A 20,833-nucleotide genomic window follows, 5' to 3' on the forward strand; every position below is an offset into this window, starting at 1 on the left:
TTATTTTTTTTTTTTTGTCCCTCATTGAATCATTATTTCAATTATATTACCTAATTGTCTTATTATATTGTGATAGCTATTTATTTAGAATTTATTATAATATATATGGTAGTTATTTATTTAAAATTTATTATAATATATATGTATAATGTATCATATATAATACATTATATTATATATTAAAGAGACATTATATATGTATACTTATTACTTAATACAATAATACATAATATTATACTGTTAATATATAATATATTTATATATATGTATAATGTATTATAATTATCATTTTGATATTTGTATTCATTATAATCATTAATCAGNATTCTTATCACCGCCAGCAAAAGAATCCTGATCGTCACCGTGCGAAAGGGTCCCACACTTCGCGGGGTGGTTCTTACCACCGCGAAGGTCATGAAAATACCCCGCACCTTTCATCGCAATCACACGCCTCTAGCCAGCGTGTGTTAAGAGTGGTTGGAACCGCCGACTGAGGTGAAGAGGAACCCGACCTCTGGACATTCCTCAATCGTAACCGCGAATATCGAACTCGCATGGGTGAAAGCAACCAGCAAGTGGTTCCATTGCCGCAAATTGAGGAGCTGCAGCGAGCTCTAGACAGACTAAGGGCTCAACAAAATGAGCAGGGGCATGTCGCATCTGTGTCCCTCTTCTCTCCCAAAGTGTTAGCCGCTCCACTCTCACCAGGATTCAGGATGCCCGACATGCGAGTGTTTGATGGAAATTTCGATCCGCAAGATCATTTATATGAATTTAACAAACTGATGGAGCTTCACCAGATCTCAGATTTAGCAAAATGCCACTGTTTGGTAGTGACGTTGACCTCCCATGCCAAACGGTGGTTCAGGTCACTCCCAGCGGGATCAATTAGTTTGTCGCCTCAGATGAGCGCAACGTTCCTGAGGCATTTTCAAGCGAATCGAAAGTTTTCGATGCCTTTGAACTACCTCAGCAATATAAGGTAAGAAAGAGATGAATCCCTCCAGTCCTACATTGACCGTTTCCATAGAGAACTCAACAAGGTGGCTCATGCTCCCGAAAAGTCTGTTCGGACTCTCATCATAGCCAAAGTTCATCCACAAACCAACCTGTGGAAAGAATTACAGGCTGAGGACGATGTTTCCCTCACAGAATTCTATAACCTTACGGAGAAGTACCTCCGGATAGAAAATTTATTAGCGGCACTCCGCTTTCACGACCCTAGCGCTTCGGGCAGTACATCTAGTTGGGGCGAAAGTAGAAGAGCTGATCGCAGAGGGGACGCTGACGATCAACGAAAAGGGAAGAAACCTCGCTATGAGCACAAAAAGTCTTATGCTTCTGTTCCTCTTCCCGATCACGACAGAAACCAATATACTCCACTAAATGCGTCTGTATCGACCATTCTTGATAAATCCGAGGAAGCCAGTCTGCTCGGGGAGCCTGAGCCCGTGAAAACTCCTACGACAGCCAGAAATAATAAAAATACTATTGCTTGCATCGGGACAATGAGCATCACACCGATGAGTGTCGAGCTCTAAAACAAGCAATCGAAGAGCTCATCAAGAAAGGGCACTTCAAGGAGTATATTGACGACTCCGCTCTCGCGCAAGAGAAGAGCCAAGAGGAGCAAGGGAAAAAGCGTCGTGATCACAAAGGGTATAGTAGTGTTAACATAATCTTTGGAGGACCGCACCTCGCGGGAAACAAGCGAGATTCGCAAGAAAGATATGCTCGTGAAGCTCATCATGACCCAATCAGGGTGATGAACACGTCGCAGCGACCACAAAAGGTTCACAAGGAGGAGCCAATCACCTTCTACGAGAAGGAGACAGCCCGTTTGCATTATCCTCACGACGACGCCCTTGTGATCACGCCCCTCATAGGGCACCATAACATCCACAGAATGCTAGTGGACAACGGAAGCACTGTGAACATTATGTTCCAAACCGCTTTCGAAAGAATGAACTTGGACAAGGCTGACCTGAAGCCTGCCTCGATCCCTCTTTACGGCTTTACAGGGGACCACCTGATCCTAAAAGGAACGATCCAATTTCCAGTCATGCTGGGTGACTGTGACGAAGTGACTAAGGTTACTGAATTCTTGGTCGTGGATTGCCCATCTGCCTTCAATGGAATCTTGGGGCGACCTCTACTGAGAAGCTTCAAGGCAGTCACTTCCATATACCATCTCAAGATTAAGTTCCCCACCCCAAAGGGGATAGGGGAAGTAAGCAGATCGCAAAGCGCATCTCGCAACTGCTACATAAAAGTTGTGCAGATGGGGTGTAAAGGGAAAGGCATTTCGCGAGGTATTCCCAAACAGGCTATGGCGATCAGCCAGATCGAGCCACAGCCTGGCCCAGCAGAGGATAATATGGATCCTCGAATTCAAGAAAGCCCTTCCAACGGCCCAGTTGGGGATTTTTCCGAAGTGTCGGTCGACCTGAAGGAGCCGAGCCGAGCCGAGCCGAGTGTTAAGGATTGGGAGCAGTCTCAACCCCCAGCTCGCCTCCAAGCTGATCAGCTTCTTGAAAGAAAATATCAATGTGTTCGCCTGGTCGCACGCAGATATGGTCGGGATTAGCCCGGACATCATTTGCCATACGTTAAACATCGACAGTGAAGCCAAGCCAGTTTGCTAGAAAAGAAGAGTAATAGATCCGGAGTGATATGCCTATTAGAGTCATGAAAGTGACTCCATTTTGGTGATAAAAATACCCCATGTGTGATTAAATTGAAGTATATTGAGACAATTAAAGAATTTATGAATTTATTTACGAAAATAGCTTCCTAATATTTTTCTTATGAATTTAACATGTTTGGAATGATTTTGGAAAGTATATGAGTTGATATTAGGTTGTGGTTTATGGATTAAGGGTGATTTTGTCTCATTTATGCTGTTTAGGGGGTAAAATGTCATGTTTCAAGGGGTTGATTCTATCATGTTTCAATCATGCAGGGACCAAATGAAAATTTGCCAAATTTTGTATAAAACTCCAATGCAAGTTCACAGAAACGGTGGCTGCCGCCCACCAAAACTCTTCACCTTCTCCGATCAAGCTCTAACGACCCTCCATCTTTATTTTCGACGACGTTTCGGCTTCCCCTTACTCCGGTCACCATCACTCCGTCATCACCACCGTGATACATGCCTTTCACCGCAACGCTTCATCTTCCCACCGCAATGCTTCACATTCTCTGCTAGTTTTGGCTATTTTTCGGCGACGGTTGGACTCCCCAGGACTTGATCTCACTTCCCCATGATCGGATCTAGCATTTCCAAGCTTCAGCCGCCGCGAAAACCACCGGAATCCGTGATTTTGCCGTCGCGGCTCTTCATCTTCCAGCCCAAATCCTGCTCATTTCCAGCGACTTCTCACCTCCCAAGGACCTGATCTGAACTCCCCATCACCAGAGCTTTCTATCGGTACCTTCGGATCCCATTTCCGCCATCGTTTTCTGGAAGACCTGCCGAAAAATTAACCTTTTTCGGCGAACTGCGGCTGTTCGTATTCCGGGCTATCCGTTGGTCATTTTTGCCCCTTCTTTGCATCATATCGCTGTCGGTTACCTCCTCTCTGCCATGGTCAGCTTTGTTTCCACCGTTTCGGCCTTCGTCATCACCACCATGAGCGGCTAAGTTCCCGGTTGTCTGTTACGGCATAGGCGAGATCGGGATTGACTCCACGACTCTCCTCATCAGCTCTCAACTAGTTGGATGAGCCCGATTATAGGACATTTGGTAGTATTGTGCTTCGGATTATATTTGTTTTAATTTCATGATTGATTTCGATACTTTAATATGATTTGAGCATAACTTGTGATGAATATTGTTGTCCATTATGATTTAATGTTTTCATAGAACTTGCTGAATGATAAACGCTGGTTTGAAATAATTAAATGATGAATATTGCTTTTCATTACTTCGCATCGATTGTAATTGAGTTGTGTTCGGATTTAATTTAATTTCTACTATTGTTGCGTTTATTGTGAAGTTGATTGATTGGATATTACGTGTTGACAAATTGTATTTGTTAATCGCGTACCAACTAGTGGTATTGCCTTGTAGTGTTTATCGGCGTTCAATGATATTCTTTAACCAATCGAACTTGAGTGATCGGGTGAGACAGGATAGATTATACCTAGAGTGTCGGGAAGCCATTTCATTGATTTACCTTGCCTTGTAGGTTTAGGGGATCGTAGAGGGTGGAGGAGAATTGTGTGAGTCGGTCTTGAGTCAAACCGAACCCGTAGCGACAACGCTTTTAATATTGTGTTTTAATTAGCAATTTATTTAATGCTTTTAATTTCCTACAAGTAATTAGTTTCCTTAGTTTTAATCAATCATTTTGCCAATTTCTCTTTCATTAACTCAAATATACATTAGGTCGTTAATCTTGCTCTCTGTGGATTCGACCCTGCTTACCGCTAACTATGGTATTTAGGTTTAATTTTGTGATTGTGACGACTGGTCTAACAATACCGCCTTAAAATTAGAGGTGGATAACCTCCTCCGAAATGGGTCCATCCGAGAGGCACTGTACCCAACCCGGTTCTAGTAAAGAAGCCCAATGGCAAGTGGTGAACCTGTGTCAACTTCAGCGACCTCAACAAGGCCTGTCCTAAAGACAGATTCCTTCTGCCAAGAATTGACCAGCTCGTGGATGCAACCTTAAGGCACGAGCTGCTAAGTTTTATGGATGCGTACTAGGGATATAATCAAATTCTGATGTACGGGCTAGACAAATAGCATACATCTTTTATTACAGATCGGGGGATGTATTGCTACAAAGTTATGCCCTTCGGCCTCAAAAATGCTGGCGTGACCTACCAGCGATTGGTTAACCAGATGTTCTTCGACTAGATCGAAAAAACAATGGAAGTCTATGTGAATGACATGCTGGTCAAATCTCATGTCGCTTCAGATCACATAGCACATCTTGCTGAAATGTTCGATATCCTTCGATTGTACAGAATGAAACTGAATCCTCTCAAGTGTTTGTTCGGAGTATCGTCAGGTAAATTCCTAGGATACATGGTTAACCAGCAAGGAATAGAAATCAACCCTGAGAAAATTCAAGCTCTGCTCGATATGGAAAGCTCGACTAGCAAAAAATAGGTCATGAGTCTTAATGGGCGAATAGCGGCACTAAGTCGCTTCATATCGAGGCTAACGGATCGCTGCTTACCATTCTTCAATGTTCTAAAGGCCAACAAGAAGTTCGAGTGGGCTTCCGAGTGCAAACAGGCATTCAAAAGTATAAAAGAACACCTCAGGAAACCACCTCTCCTGTCCAAGCCTTTTCCGCAAGATATCCTGCTCCTGTATCTGTCCGTCTCTCAGTTCACGATCAGTGCAGCCCTAATTCGAGAAGAGGAAAAGGTACAATGGCCAGTATACTATGTGAGCAAGCGTCTAACGAATGCCGAGATGCAGTATCCGGAAATGGAGCGATTAGCCTATGCCCTACTGATCGCTTCTAGAAAGTTGTGACCTTACTTCCACGCCTATACTATCCATATGATGACTAATTACCCGCTCACGCAAGTCCTCCAGAAGCCAGAGGCATCGAGTAAATTGCTTAATTGAGTCAGTTCGATCTGAAGTACAAGCCAAGATCGACTATCAAAGGGCAGGCAGTTACTGACTTCATCTTAGAATTCTCCTATCTTCCAAGTGAATCAGAGCAACAGCCCAGCGAAGCCATCCAGGAAACTGCTCAGAATCTGTTGACCTAGAGCCTTTACGTCGACAGATCATCGAACAGAAAAAGGGCTGGTGCAGGTCTTCTCCTTCTGAGCCTATAAAGGGCTCGCATTCACGACGTTCTTCTATTTGGATTCAAAGCGACCAACAATGAGGCCGAGTATGAAGCTCTGCTCGCTGGATTGCGGTTGGCCAAAGAAATGGGTACAACCGCAATCAGCGTCCACAACGACTCCATGCTGCTCGTTAACCAGATTTTAGAGGAATACCAAGCCAAGAAAGAAAACATGGTCCATTATCTGAAAGAAGCTAAGGCCACACTCGAGCCGTTCAAGCAGTTCAAAATCACTCAGATTCCTAGAGATGGCAACTCTGTGGCAGATGCCCTGGCAAGAATAGCCTCATCGTTAGACTCAGAAGCACCGGATAGCATTTCTGTTTGATTCGTCGAGGCCCCAAGTATCAGCCCAATCGAACAGGCCATGAATGTAACACAATCAGATTCCTGGATGACTCGCATTTTCCAATACCTCAAGGATAGGATCTTGCCTGACAATAAGGTCGAGGCAAGGGTTTTGTGAACACGATCTGCTTGTTACACCCTTATCGAGGACCAGTTGTATAGGAGAGGATTTAGTGCCCCTCTCCTTCGATGTGTAACCAGCGAAGAAGCAAACTACATCATGAGGGAAATTCATGAAGGTATCTACGGTAATCACACCGCCGCACAATCTCTTGTAAACAAGGTTGTTCGTCAAGGGTACTATTGGCCCCAAATTCAAGATGACGCCTACAATTTTGTCAAGAGGTGTGATAAGTGTCAGCGGTTCGCAAGCATACTGCGAGCTTTCTCCCACGAACTGATAACTATGATTAGCCCTTAGCCTTTTTCCATGTGGGGGATCGATCTCATCGGCCCCATGCTAGTTGGGAAAGGGGGAGTCAAATATGTCGTGGTCACGGTAAATTACTTCACCAAATAGGTAGAAGCCGAACTGCTAACCGCGATCATGACCAGAAAGCTCAAAGACTTCGTTTTCAAGAATATTGTGTGCCGCTTTGGAATTCCTCATACCCTCATCTCGGATAATGGGAAACAGTTCGACAATGAGGAATTCAAACAGTTTTGCGACGAGCTGGGTATCCATAAAACATTTGCCTCAGTCGCAAGATGGCAAGCAAATGGCCAAGTTGAAGCTGTCAACAAAACCATCAAGCACGCTCTGAAGGCCAAACTTGGCGCAGCCAAAGGAAATTGGGCCGATGACCTCCCGAAGTCCTATGGGCGTACAGAACAACTCCAAGAACCTCCACCTCAGAAACACCTTTTTTGCTAGCATACGGATGTGAAGCGATAATCCTTGTAGAGGTAGGAACTGGTTCACTTCGGAGGGACTTGTACAACGATGCCAACAACGAAACCCTTATAAAAGCAAGCCTAGACCTTGTTGAAGAACATCGCAACAAGGCTTCGCTAAGGATAGTAGCCTATCAACAACGCGCGAAGAAGTTCTTCGATTCAAAGGTCAGACCAAGAGACTTCCAGGTCGGCGACCTTGTGTTAAAGGAAGTTCTTCTCGGTACCAGGGAACCAAGCGCGGGAGTTTTAAGACCGAACTGGGAAGGTCCATACCGCATTAACAAAGTAATTAGACCGGGGACTTATCATCTCAAAAGGCTGAACGGTTCCAAAGTACCCCGAGCTTCGAATGCTGAGCACCTTCGACCATACTATCAGTAATTTCGAACTCAGTTTTCCTTGTAAATTAATTTCTGATTTTTGTAAGTCATTTCCTTGTAAAGTGTTATTTTTTGCGTTTGTAACAATCTTCGCATGTGATCTTTTTCGTGTAAATATATTATGTTATCACACTTGTTCAATAAATGTAAGCAATTAGGAATTACTCATGTATAATAAAGCGAACAGAAATTGTAAAAGTCAAAATGTATTTCATTAATGAGGAGTACAGTAGGCAAAATGGCATGACTAAAAGCCCTAATCTGGCTCCTAAAGGAACGACCTCATCATCCTAGGGCTGGTCGGCTAAGGGTTTATCCGAGGCATGTCCCGAACCTCCTGCTTGGGAGGTCGCCGCTTCATTGTCCTCCTACGCCATAGACATAAGTGTATCCCGCCAGTCCTTCGGGAGGTCGGACATATCAAGTCACGGATTCTTTGGTCGCAAGGCATAGATAGACTCGATCGCCCATTCGACAGCCTCCTCCTCAACCTCCGCTGCCTGATTCTACATCTCCTCTGTCAAGGAAGAAACTTTTCCCTAACTTGCCTGAAGTTCAGCTTCGAGAGCTTGCCTTTGCTTCTCGGAAGCGTCTTTTTCTTGTTCTGTTCGCAAGGCCCGTAAAGAGGTCGCTTTGAGCTCCTGGTCCTTCTCCCTGGCCTCCTTGGAGAGTCTGGCTATGGTCCTTTATAGCTCATTTATTTCCTCTCCATGCTTCTCGAGCTGCGCTTTTTGGCAATCCACCATGTGAAAAGCCGCGTCCCTTTCATTTAGGTACTAGTTCGCTGACTCAGAAGAGAGGTTTCTCTCTATTTCGGTAGCTTCCAGGCTTCGCTTGAGTGTTGCATTCTCTTCCTTCAGAGCAACCTCCCCCTTTGCGGCTCCTAGTTGAACCTTCTCGAAAGACATTCACATGGAAAGAAGGACTGCAAACAAAGAAAGATAGAGTTAGCTAATCAAAGGGAGCAAAAGGTAGTCCTCACCGAGGACAGTTCGTTCACCTTGCTTAAGTGTTAGACCAATGTGGACATTAGGTCCACGTCGCTAGAATTTGTGAACTGCTCAAATGATTCCGAGAGTCCGCATTCCAATAAAGTATAGACCACTGGCTGCAGGTACTTCGGCAGGTTCCCCAATGAGTCTAACACTAGAGTATCCTTCTTCGTGCCTTCAGCAGTGGTCGTGTCGTCCATCGGTTCCTTACCCGACCTTCTTCCGATGTCCTTCTGCGACCTCTTGGGCTGCTCGCCCTCAGACTCGGTCTCTGACTCTTCGACCTAAATCTGCCTCCTCTTCTTTCGTTGAGCCATTGTCTTCATCCTGGGGCGAGCAGGCGACGGCTGGGAGACCTTCGTGGTCCGCATTGGCGCGTCTTCTAATGGCTGTGGCTGAGAAGTTCTGACAGGTCGCGCCAGTTAGCCTGATGTTGCGCCTTCAGCCGAGGGGATAGTCAGAGCAGCATCGGTCGCCTTGGCTTTTTTCGACCGAGGAAAATTGAGCAGCCTTCTTCGCGGCTGCTCTGACTCCTTCGGAGGCATGGTCGTTGCATGCAAAGCATCGTCAGCAAAGGTATTCCACCTCACGACCAGAAAAGAATCAGTTAGCAGGACTTACTCGATGGGGGCTCTAACGATGTGTTTGTGTTGAAGAAACCGTATTTTCTCAAATTTACGGTCGTCACGAGTTTCTTCGTGTCGCGCTTGTCCTCGGGTAGGGAACTGAAGTGCACGATCCTACTTCTATCGAAGAGCAACCCTCAGTCAATCGTCTTGTTAACTGTCAGAAAGGAATCAGGTCATTAGAAATAGCACACTTCAAATGTAATAAGTTTGTCATTAAAAAAAAAAAAAAAAAAAAAAAAAAAAAAAAACAAAGAGAAAGAGGCCCACTCGATTCCTGGAAGCGACAATGGCCATTATAGCGAAAGAAGAAAAACTTCGTTTCGTAGGCCCCCGTGTTGCTAGGATGACTGTGTATTCCCTTGGCGATAGTAGGTCGTCTGGACAAGTAATAAGAATCCTTGTCCTTGCTCTTTTTCAAAAAATATGAGCAGTCGATCTCCATCGCTGTCAGCTCACCTAGCCCGTTCTCCTGGCATGCGATGTACATTGCTACGGCAATGACATACGCGTTCAGAGTCAGCTGCATCGACGCGACCTCGAAGTGGTCCAAAAACGACTTGATAAAAGGGTGGAAGGGGATCAGTCCCCCACCCTTGATGATCTCCTTGGAGATCGCGGCCAAGCTACTTGACGGGTATCATGATGAGTGTTTCAGGTCATGGAAAACGTCCACCTCGATACCATACTATTTTATTACCCTCTCAAGCTCGTCCTCGGTAAGTACCGAGAAGACCTCGAGAGAGATACTTGGAGCACCCTGCAGGGACAAGCCGGTTCCCTACTCGGATCTAGTTGTTGAGGGGTCCATTTTGCCAGTCTGCAAAAGAGACAAGCAGAAGGGTCATTTAGCCGCCGTACGCTATTTCGTACGATGACGTGGGAGGAAACAAACTCCCCAAATCCCAAAGAAAACCCTAATAGCACGATTCGAGCCACCATTCATGGCTCGAACCCAACGTAAACGTCTCGTCTCCGATGGGTTACCGGAAGACTGACGCCATTTAACCATGAAAATAATGAAACAACGACCGAGAAGTTCTTACCTCTCGGAGTATGAGAACAGCTTCTGCTTGACATGCCGGAAAAATGCAGGTTTGGAAGACAAAGGTTCCAGGCTTGCGAAAATCTTTTGCTCTATGTGAAAAAAGCTCTGGTGACATTGCCTGAGAACGATTCGAGGTTTTTATAGCATGTCAATCGGCATTTGGATTTCTCAAAATCGAAACGGTGTTTGGGCGACAAAGATTTCTTATCGTTGATCACGGCCACGTGTCGCTCATCAGCGGGGAAGAGTGAGCGTCACGACTGGATAAATTCAAACCTTCATCTTTCCCGTTGAAAAGGTCAAACGACGGCCATATCTCTCTCAGAGCATTAATTGCATCTCAAATCCACATTTAATGCTCTGATAAGGGGTGTCGTTCCAACATATAACGCATTTAATGTTCTGATAAAGCGCATTGTGTCAGTATACAACACATTTAATGTGTTTGGCTGGCACTAATACACACAGGGCACATCTGTCAGCGTAGAGATTGCTTCATTAAATGCACCCATATCAAAAGAACAACAGGTGACGTCTGACGAAATCAGGTCGCTCGCAAACAATGAACATGCGAGGTCGTGTTCACAAAAGTGTCATCCCAACCTACTTTCAAACAGGCCAGAATTTCTAGAATTTCCAGGAATCATCCCGCTGCGACATGACTTGTAGTTTCCAAGGTTCAATCCTCGAACCTTAAAAACTAGAGGACTTCTGTTATGCCTAAAAAATAAGGGCTGACGTAAGAACCAGCCAGCCTGCAAGAGTCAGATCATGGGTACAACCACAGCCTGCTTCCGTCAGAATAGTGGGTACGCGTCAGGCCAGCCAGAAGCTGTGGTGATCTCATATGTTCAATCCCTGCTCTAAATTGCGCAAATCACTCTAGAAGGTGGGCAATGTGACATAAAGAAGGATTTGCATGGATAATCCCACCAACTTACATATTTAGTGATCATTGCCTCAATGCATCCCACTATAAATTGGGAGCTCCTCTCTCATTAAAGGGGATTCGCACATTTTACACTTGATTAACTACTCTCTCTCTCTCCNATTTTGAATCATCTCAATCGGAGCTCAGATGAGAGAGTTATGCCCAAAATACGAAACAATGTCAAAACTGTCCGAATTCACTTAATTAGTTCCGTTTTGCAATTAACGCTCCCATTTGCTTCCTAAGTCAAAATAGAATAAAAATCAGTACATTTTAGGCAGAAAATAGGTATAAAAGACTAGGCATTAAGGGGGGTAAATTTGACATTTTGCATTCTCATCACTTCCCTGGAGGATCAAGAAATTGTTACACCGTAAAACCTGAAGGTCATGACCATTCTAAGTTTTTGATCCGAGCAAGATTCATGTATGGAAATTATGATGGCCAAAGTATCCTGCCAAGTTTTAATCTATTTCTTGAATCCGATGTATGGGATTCAGTGGAATTCAAAGACGCCTCTACAACCGTTACTAAGGATATCATCCATATCCCTCAGAACAATTATATATATGTCTGTCTTCTAAACACGGGTTCTGGAACACCTTTCATTTCAGCATTAGAGGTAAGGCCATTGATAAATTCTAGTTATGGATCACCTTCCATATCAGGATCACTGGTACTCTATGGGAGGTTTGATGTTGGTTCAACAACCAACCGAACAATCTGGTAATGATTAGTAATTTTTACATCTTCTGAATTATATATGTTGGTCTTAATTGGTGACTGAATAAAATTATGTTTCAATAAATATAGGTGCAAGGATGATGTTTGCGATCGAATATGGTTGCCAATCAACTTTCCCTTCTGGACAATAATAAGCACAACGAAAACTGATCTTCTTGAGAACAAGTTCGATGATGACCAAATACCAACTTCAATCATGAGCACTGCCGTCACGCCTGTGAATGCTAGCGATCCGTTGAAATTTTTTTGGGAGGCCAATGAAACTAGATTGTATCATCTATTTCTGCACATTGCTGAAATTGAAGAATTACAAGACAACCAGACTAGAGAATTTAACATCTCTGCAAATGGAAAGGTTTTGTATTGGGAATTTCATCCCTTCTCCTTCTATACAAGATCAGCATATAACTTGTTTCCCTTCAGTGGAACAAGAATTGACATTTCAATGAACAAAACTGAGAATTCAACTCTGCCGCCTATTTTAAACGCCCTTGAGATATACTGGTTAAAAGAATTCTCACAATTGGTAACGGAGGAACAAGATGGTATGTTTTCTTTCCTTTTCTCTCCTGGGTTACAATCAATCACTATAGTTTTTTATTTAATCCTTACCAAAATTAATCTGTGTGTAAATATTAGTTGATGCTATTATGAATATCAAGACAAAGTACGGAGTGAAAATATCAAATTGGCAAGCAGATCCATGTATCCCTAAACTTTTCATCTGGGAAGGTCTTGACTGCAGCTATGATTCTGGACTCCCAAAGATCATATCCCTGTATGTATACACATTTAAATCAAAAGGCATCCTATTTCTTGACCTTGATCGAATATTGTTAACAAAAATTATTGATTGTGTCGCTCAAGCAGAAATTTATCTTCGAGTGGATTGTCCGGGGAGATAAGTCCTTATATACTCGGTCTCACATCGATTCAATCTTTGTAAGCGTCTCAGTCTCACATAAACTTGTAAGTTTGCAAATCTGTGAGTGATAAAAATCCAGTCACCTTAACATTTTCCATCACCATTCCAGGGACTTATCAAACAATAGTTTGACAGGATCAGTGCCTGAGTTTTTTACACAGCTACAATACTTGAGAGTGCTGTAAGTTACTGGACATATGACAGTAAGAAAGGCTAGCTTGTCATAGTTAATTATATAAAAGAGCATCACATTTTAACTGTTGCAGGAACTTGAAAGGAAACAATCTCGAAGGCTCAATTCCAGCTGGACTAAAAGAAAAAGTAGACAAGGGTTTGCTGTTATTAAGGTTTATTTTCAGTCCCAAAAAAAATGTTGAGGACTTAGTGCACAGCTGGTTTCTTATCATTTTGTTGATTAGTGTGGATGGAAATCAAATCCGTTCCTCCGGGTTCATGCAAAGAGCAAAACAAGTTAACATTGTGCCTGTGGTGGCATCAGTTGTTTCCGTTTTGGTAGTTTTAGCTGCAATATTGGCAATTTGTGGATCACAGAAGGAGAAAAGGTACCAAAAGTAACAATTCCTTAACATACAAAAAAAAAAAAATTATAGGATTCACTAGAAGTAAATATGACAGTTGTTTCTACTTTGCGTTTTAGATGAAATACCTATTTACTTACTGTGTATGTAGATGATAGGTACTAATAGTAAATCAAAGCCTGATCTGTGAGTTAAAGAGAAACTGAATGCAGAATTTGAAATGAAAGAACTAGGGGATGCTAGGAAGATTTTAGGCATGCAAATTGATAGAAACAGGAGTAAATGCAAACTGAAAATTCACCAGTGTTCATATCTGCATAAGTTAGTAGAACATTTGGAATGTCAGGGTCAAAACTGTCTCAATGCCTTTAGCAAACCACTTCACATTAAGCAAGGCCCAATGCCCAAATACTGATACTGAGTCAATTAGAATGGGGACCATTCTATGCTAATGTGATTGGATCCTTGATGTATGCTATGATTAGCACTAGGCCTGACCTATCATTTGTGATATCATTGTTGAGTAGATTCATGTTCAATCCTGGTATGGAACATTGGACAACCCTGAAGTGGATACTCAAATATGTTAGTGGGTCTTTAAATGTGGGACGGAATACTATAAAAGATCTGCCTCACTTGAGTTGGATGGTTTGTAGACTCTGATTTTGCAGGTGACAGGGACATTAGAAAGTCAACCACTGCATATTACTTTACCTGGGGGGCAAATGCATCAGCTGGAAGTCCAATTACAGCTATAGTTGCCATATCAACAACGAGGCTGAATATGTGGTTGTAGCGATGTATTTAAAGAGGCAATATGGCTCAAAGGGATCCTGAGTGAAGCAAAACTGACTGAACTGAGACCAACCATTTTTTCAGACAGGCAAAGTGCAATATATTTAGTAAGAATCCAATGTACCATGAGCGAACCAAACACATAGATGTGCTATCACTTTGTGAGAGATCTGATCACTAGAGGGGAGATAATACTCAATAAGGTTCCTACTGAGCACAATCCAGCAGACATGGGTATGAAGATTGTTACAATTGCGAAGTTCAAGCATTGCTTGAACCTACTGTCCATTCAGTAAGCAACAGTAACAAGAGAACAATGAAGGACTCACTAAAGGCAAGCTGCACTAGCACAGGGGCTGTTTTTCAACCCATCAAGGTGGAGATTGTTGGATGATGGCTTGAAACGCTGTCGTATTTGCACTTAAATGGAACGACGTCGCTTTGATCTAAACGACAGAAACAATCCTAATCATTGATGAAAAGAAGATCCAACGGCTGAAATTCAACCCTAATGTCAACCATATAAAAGCAGAATTATCTTGGCAGTTTATGCATTCGATTCATTTTTCATTTTATACAAGTCTCTCTCTTTTTCGTTAAACACCATCTTTGAGCCTTTAGGGTTTTCAATTTGGATTGAGTGGATCCTGTAACTTGTTTATTGAGTGACTGGGTCAGGTCATTCTGGGTGTATTGTATACGCTGTATTTAGGGATTCGAAGGGTGTAATCTCTAGGGTGAGTTACGGGTTGAAGAAGGGGGTTTTTGAGGGATTTGTGTTGCTGTGTGTGTAAACTGTAATCTTGACAGTATTAGTGCAGCGAGCTCGTGTGATTCTCGAGTTCAACGTGGACGTAGCTTGCTCAAATATAGAACAAGCGAACCACGGTAAATCTGGTTGTTCTTGTGTGTGTTTGGTGTGATTCTTGTTCTTGTGTGTGTTTGGTGTGATTCTTGTTCTTGATCTATTGCTATTTTGGTTGATTCTTTCTGTGAGTAGTTATAACAGTTTTAATGTTTACATGTGCAGGGTTTTAGATCTTCTTCCAGTTCGGTTATTGTGTACTTCAAGGAAGAAATAAAATTGAAAGAAACTGTACTCCTATTTTGCTTAATGCCTCAAATCATGTTTATTTTCTGTGATATCTAGTATATATGGGCGTCAGTGGATCTTTTCTATTTATTAAATCGTAAGATTAATAGTAGTATATAGCTGACACACAGATAAATGAAAGCACATATGATATTGGTTTAATCATACCATCAACTAGGAAACAAAAAATACGTATCGAACAGAACTGAAACTTTTATGTCAAGAAACAGAGAAGACAACAGAGGATGGTTCTGAAATCTGAATTTTTTTTTATTTTTTATTTTTTCCATCTTGAACACCATAATCAGTGTCTAATAGATGAATTTACAGTCAACGAGATCCTTTCTTGGTCATGAGTTTCAGTTTCATACAATCAAAGTGAACTCAAGCTCCACTATCCAACTTAAAACAACTGAAGTTGAAACTAATAACTATGAAACAGAACAGAGTACTCTGTGCTTAATGCCTGATAAAATACAAAACAAAGCAGAACAGACTACTCTGTGGTTACCGTTAAAAATCAACTCTGCCTCTCTCCAGTGGTATGGCGGTGGGCAATGTCCAGAATATTCTTCCTTGCTCACCACGCTCTTCATTCTTTAAGGCAAAGAAAATCTTATTGACATGGAGCAAAGATTTTCAGTGCAAGTGGGAGATCTCTCTGGACAGATCTAGAGTTGGTTCTTCAACGACTTAAGCAACTATAAATAGCCCCACACGGTTCTACTTTGAGCAAGTGGAAAACACAAGTGTCTAAGTGCTTGTGTATGGCGAGTGCAAGTGAGTCTAGTGTGTCTTCAAGTGTCTTGTTTATTGTGTGTAATAATACAAAGTTATTATTAATTACACGTGCTCAAATCTAACAGTTACATCGATAAATATTAATATACCTTACTTGGCTTCATTATAAACATTCAAATGTTTATATAATTGAAACAGAACTTGTAGCTAGATTAATGTTGCTATCACCAAATAATTGCATGTTTATTCATGTTCCACCAATTTTTTGGGTTGTTCCAATGACTTTAATCATCAACAGCTTGTTGGAAGTCACATTATACTTATACTGGTGTCCCTTTCACCTCATGAGTCATTTACCGGGGTTTATCTTCGTACAAATTGTCCACAACACTTCATGGAACTGAACGAGTCTTTAGCAATTGAGGTAGCTGGAAAGAAAATGAACAAGGATGCTGAATCAAAAGATTCTGTGTTATCGATGAACTTGAATCTCGATACTGAATTTTCTCCCATACTAAGGTAGTACTTTCACAAAAGATATCCCACTTCACTATGCATAATTCTCATGTACTTGGAAGAAAAACAAAGAGATGAAGCAGCCATGTTCTATTTTGTGTAACATACATTAGCATAAGAAAACAGGGCTGCTGCAGTTTTTGAAGCTGAGCAGAGAAGAATGCTGCATTATTTGGGTTTTGACATTTAACTTTTTCACTGATCACCAGCATTAGTTCGCCTTGAAATGCATACAAGGGCCATTTTCGTAACTGCACAATATACATATTCACAAGCAGGGATGCATGTATGAATACGTACGTACTTAAATTCTGTACACATGAAATAAATAACTATAGATATGTGTTTTTCTTCTCCAAGAATCTATATATGCAGTATGCTACCTAAAGGAAGTAAAAAAGTTCTAAACTCTAATGAAGCAAGAAAATGTTTCCTAACAATGGTATCACTAGTTTTTTATGAAGTAATTAGCCCACTTATCAAAATATAAAGATCTAAAATCTTTTCGTGGCTAATCTACGACAAGAAGGTATGATGGTCATAAAGAAAAATAAAAAATGGAGTAATATAAAATTGGCTTGGTATGACGATGCTTACATTACTGTTGAAATGCGCCAAAGTATGCTATTTACTCTCAACAAATTGCAGTGAGGTATAATATATGGCTTAAAAGTTCAACTGAAATTACCATGCATATTTTTTTCTCAGTCGACTCTTTGTTTCCAATTAGTGACATCAGCTGCTAAACTTTTCATCCTCTTAAATAAAATTTGATTAGTTTGGGGAACATTGAAAGAAGGAAACAAGGTTTGGACCATCCTCTTGCATCCTTTAATGGAGATTTTAACATGTTCATTCCCCATCTATCTGCAAACTGATTTTCAAAGGATAAAATATTTATTTAGCTTGTTGCAACAATACCATCAGTAAGAAAACAGAAAGACATATAGAACAGGACTGAAACTTTCTGTAGAGAAACAGAGAAGACAACAGAGGATGGTTCTCAAATCTGATTTTTCTTCCAAACACCAGAGTCAGTGTTTATAAACAGTACTGCAGCCAAGGAGAGGTTTCTTGCTCAATATTTTCAGTTCCAATCAATCTAAATAACCTAACACAAAATTATCTAACCTAAAACAACTGAACTGAAACTGAAACTGAAACTTAGAAAATACTTTGTACTTACAGCCTGACAAAATACAAACAGGACAAAACAAAACAGAGTACTCTGTTCTGGCAAACTATAAAGAATAATTACCTCTCTCATAACTTGCTCTTCTTGAGTTCATTCAACATTCCACCAACTTTTTTTTGTTTTCTCCATTGACTAGATAGTCAAAAGTTTGTAGTGAGTAAAATTATCCTGGCGTCCCTTTCACCTTAACGAGTCATTTTCTAGGGTTTTTCCTGAGAATAATTCATTTATAACACTTTGTTGGAACTTTCAACTTCTATATATTGTACTATAAGGTTGGATGTAATGTAATTACCTTGTAAATTATATATCTTTGCAAGTGGGCATGAATTGAATTAGTGATCAAAAGGACTAATTAACTGGACGTTAAGAAACTATTCACATCAGATTTTACTCATACTGGTATGAATTTCATACAAGAATTTTCTCACAATATGCCTAGTGGTGTCTCTGGGGCCTTCAATCAGTCCCCTGATACAGAATTTATATTCTTCAAAAATAACACCTATTTTGTTACTTCAATATTGTGTTATCACTTATGAATAAAAGTTTAAAAAAAATAAATAAATAAACATAAACTTGACTGGAGCTGATTACTTTGATTGTATTTAATGCCAATTGTTTTTTTATCAAATTGTTACGGACAAATTTCTTTCTGTTTCACATGATAGTGTTTGAAACTGAACAAGAGTTGTTGAAGATCAAGTCATGTTCACATGATAGTGTGAGAGGATTGATTTATATTTGTGAGCAATATAAAATAAACTCTTCCGTAACGTATGGGTTAAGGGAACCGTTGATTGAATAGTTTCCAACCAATGAAGTCGACCTCTAGTCAAAGTGATCAATGAAAAACCGTGGACTTAAAAGTCTTCTGCAGGACTTTCCCGTGTAACACAAGGTGACAATTGACTTTTCTTTCATATGAGCTATGCTCTTTTTCCACATTTATGTTAAACGAAAAATTGAGTAATTGACTGCCTTGTAAAATATACTATTCATTTATGGTTGTTCACATGACATGGCACTATAAATTTTACGATTATATCTGCTTTCTTCGACTTGAAGAAATCAAAGTAGCAAGGGCGATGTTCAACACAACAGTTCCTTCAACAGTTCAGAAGTAGACATGACTGAGACCGATGAATAAAAAAAAGTAGCACAAGCCTTTTTTCTTTGTCTATGTTTAAAAGTAATGAACTTAATTGCATTGAATTTGAAACCTACGATTGGCGTATCTCCATGGCCATCAACTAGGAAACAGAAAGTACAAAATGGAACAAAACTGAAAACTTTCCGTAGAGAAACAGATAAGACAACAGAGATGGTTCTCTAATATTAATTTTCTTTTGTCTTCGAACACCGCAATCTGTTTTTATAATGCATGTAATGAGATAATTCTCTCATCAGTTCTATACAAACCAAATAAGCTCACTCAACATTATCCAACTTAAAACAACTGAAGTTAAAACTGATCTACAGAAGAGGACAGAGAGAGTAGTCTGTACTTAAGCTTATTAAAATACAAACAGGACAAAGAACACAATACTCTGTGTTACAAAAGTCCTTCTGTAGTTGGAATGCTAATATTAACATACCTCCCCTCTAAAGTGCTTCTTTAAAATAAAGGCATTTCAAGCTGCTGGAAGTTTCTTTTTGAAAGTGACTCATGTTTTTTTTTTTTTTTTTTTTTTTTTTTTTTGGTCTAAGCTTATAAACATTTATGATCTTGTTTAGTTATTCAAGTTCCACCAACTTTTTTGTTTTTTTCCATTGACTTTAATAGTCAATAGCTTGATCAAAAAGACTCAGTGATTAGAGCTTGTAGAGCGGGAATAAAGAAGAAATAAAGAAAAAAGAAAATTCTCTTATGTAATGTATGGTCTTGATTACTTTACCAAAGTGATCAATGAAAAAGTCTATGAATTAAAAGTCTACTGTAGGAGTCTCCCATGCAAGTCAAAGTTGGCACTCGACTTTCCTTTCATATGATTTATGGTCTTTTTCTCACATTTATCATACAATTGAGTAATAAAGTCATATTATGATCTCAAACACTTAACACTTACATGGAAGATACTATATAAATTGTATGATAATATCTGCCTTCTTCTTGTAGAAGAAACCAAACTGAAACTGAAACTTACAAAATTCAAATACAAACAGGACAAAGTAAAATAGAGTACTCTGTTTTACAGCACTACTTTCTGCAGTTACACACTGCTTCTTTGAATTAAAGCCTTCTTTAAGCTGCTGGAACTTTCTTTTTGGCATTAATATTTTCTTTTCCTATGCTTATAAAAGTCCAAATAACTTACAGTTTCACCAGGCAAACCATCAAAAAATAGCTACCTTCCCTACACAACTTGCTCCTCATGAGTTATTCAAAGTTCCACCAACTTTTTGGTTTTTCTATTGACTTGATATTCAATAAATTTTTGTGGCTCACATTATACTGGTGTCCCTTTCATCTTCATGAGTCATTTTCTTGGACTACTCTTCACAAATTCATTTATAACACTTTGTCAAAAATTTCTACATCTATTGTCTAGGTTGGATACTTTAATATGCATGCACCAATATTTCAAGGGTGAAACGTTCAACCTTTGAATTTTATAAACATAATGAATAATTTTACATATAATTTCTTTTAAATATTAATGTTCTCCATTTACTTTAACATAAGCTATCAATAACCAAGGGCAACTGTAACATCCTACATCGCTTGGGAAGGAAATGTGAACGCGTGAGCTACTCAATTGTCAAGACGTGTTTTGGGTTGCAAAACCAAAAGCAAAACTGTCATAGATTGTGTCTAAAGCGGACAATATTTGTGGTAGTGGCTCGAGCTATTACAGGAATTCAAATTCTACCTTGGACTAGTGTTGGTTGAGCTATTATAGGAACTCAAATGAGTGGAGCTTTTGACACCCTACTAATGGACGAAGGAAGCTCCACTTCCTAGCAAATTTTATAATGACAAATTTGTCCTTGTATCAAATTATTAATATTATAACTTTAAGTTTTATTCTTTAGAAGTAATTTTGACACCCCATTATTATCTCATAAACCCTAATTTTTTTTATGACAATGAATAATAAAGATTGGATTTGAGATATGAGATTGTTTGTAGTCATATATAAATTTATTTATTTATTTATTTATTTATTTGGTCAAAATAAATTCTACATTGGACTAGTGCTGGCCTTTTCATAAATGCTTATCACATAGATGGTTT

At 40.3% G+C, this 20,833-nt stretch overlaps 1 long non-coding RNA gene across 1 annotated transcript; it reads left to right on the forward strand.

Annotated features, from left to right (window-relative positions):
• Positions 1-12,681: 12,681 nt before the first annotated feature.
• Positions 12,682-13,063, forward strand: LOC116127167. Its single transcript, XR_004127583.1, has 3 exons — positions 12,682-12,733; positions 12,826-12,897; positions 12,983-13,063. It is a non-coding gene; the product is annotated as an uncharacterized LOC116127167 (long non-coding RNA).
• Positions 13,064-20,833: the final 7,770 nt, after the last annotated feature.

This window comes from Pistacia vera, unplaced genomic scaffold, assembly GCF_008641045.1.
Source record: "Pistacia vera cultivar Batoury unplaced genomic scaffold, PisVer_v2 Contig189, whole genome shotgun sequence".
Lineage (NCBI taxonomy): Eukaryota > Viridiplantae > Streptophyta > Magnoliopsida > Sapindales > Anacardiaceae > Pistacia > Pistacia vera.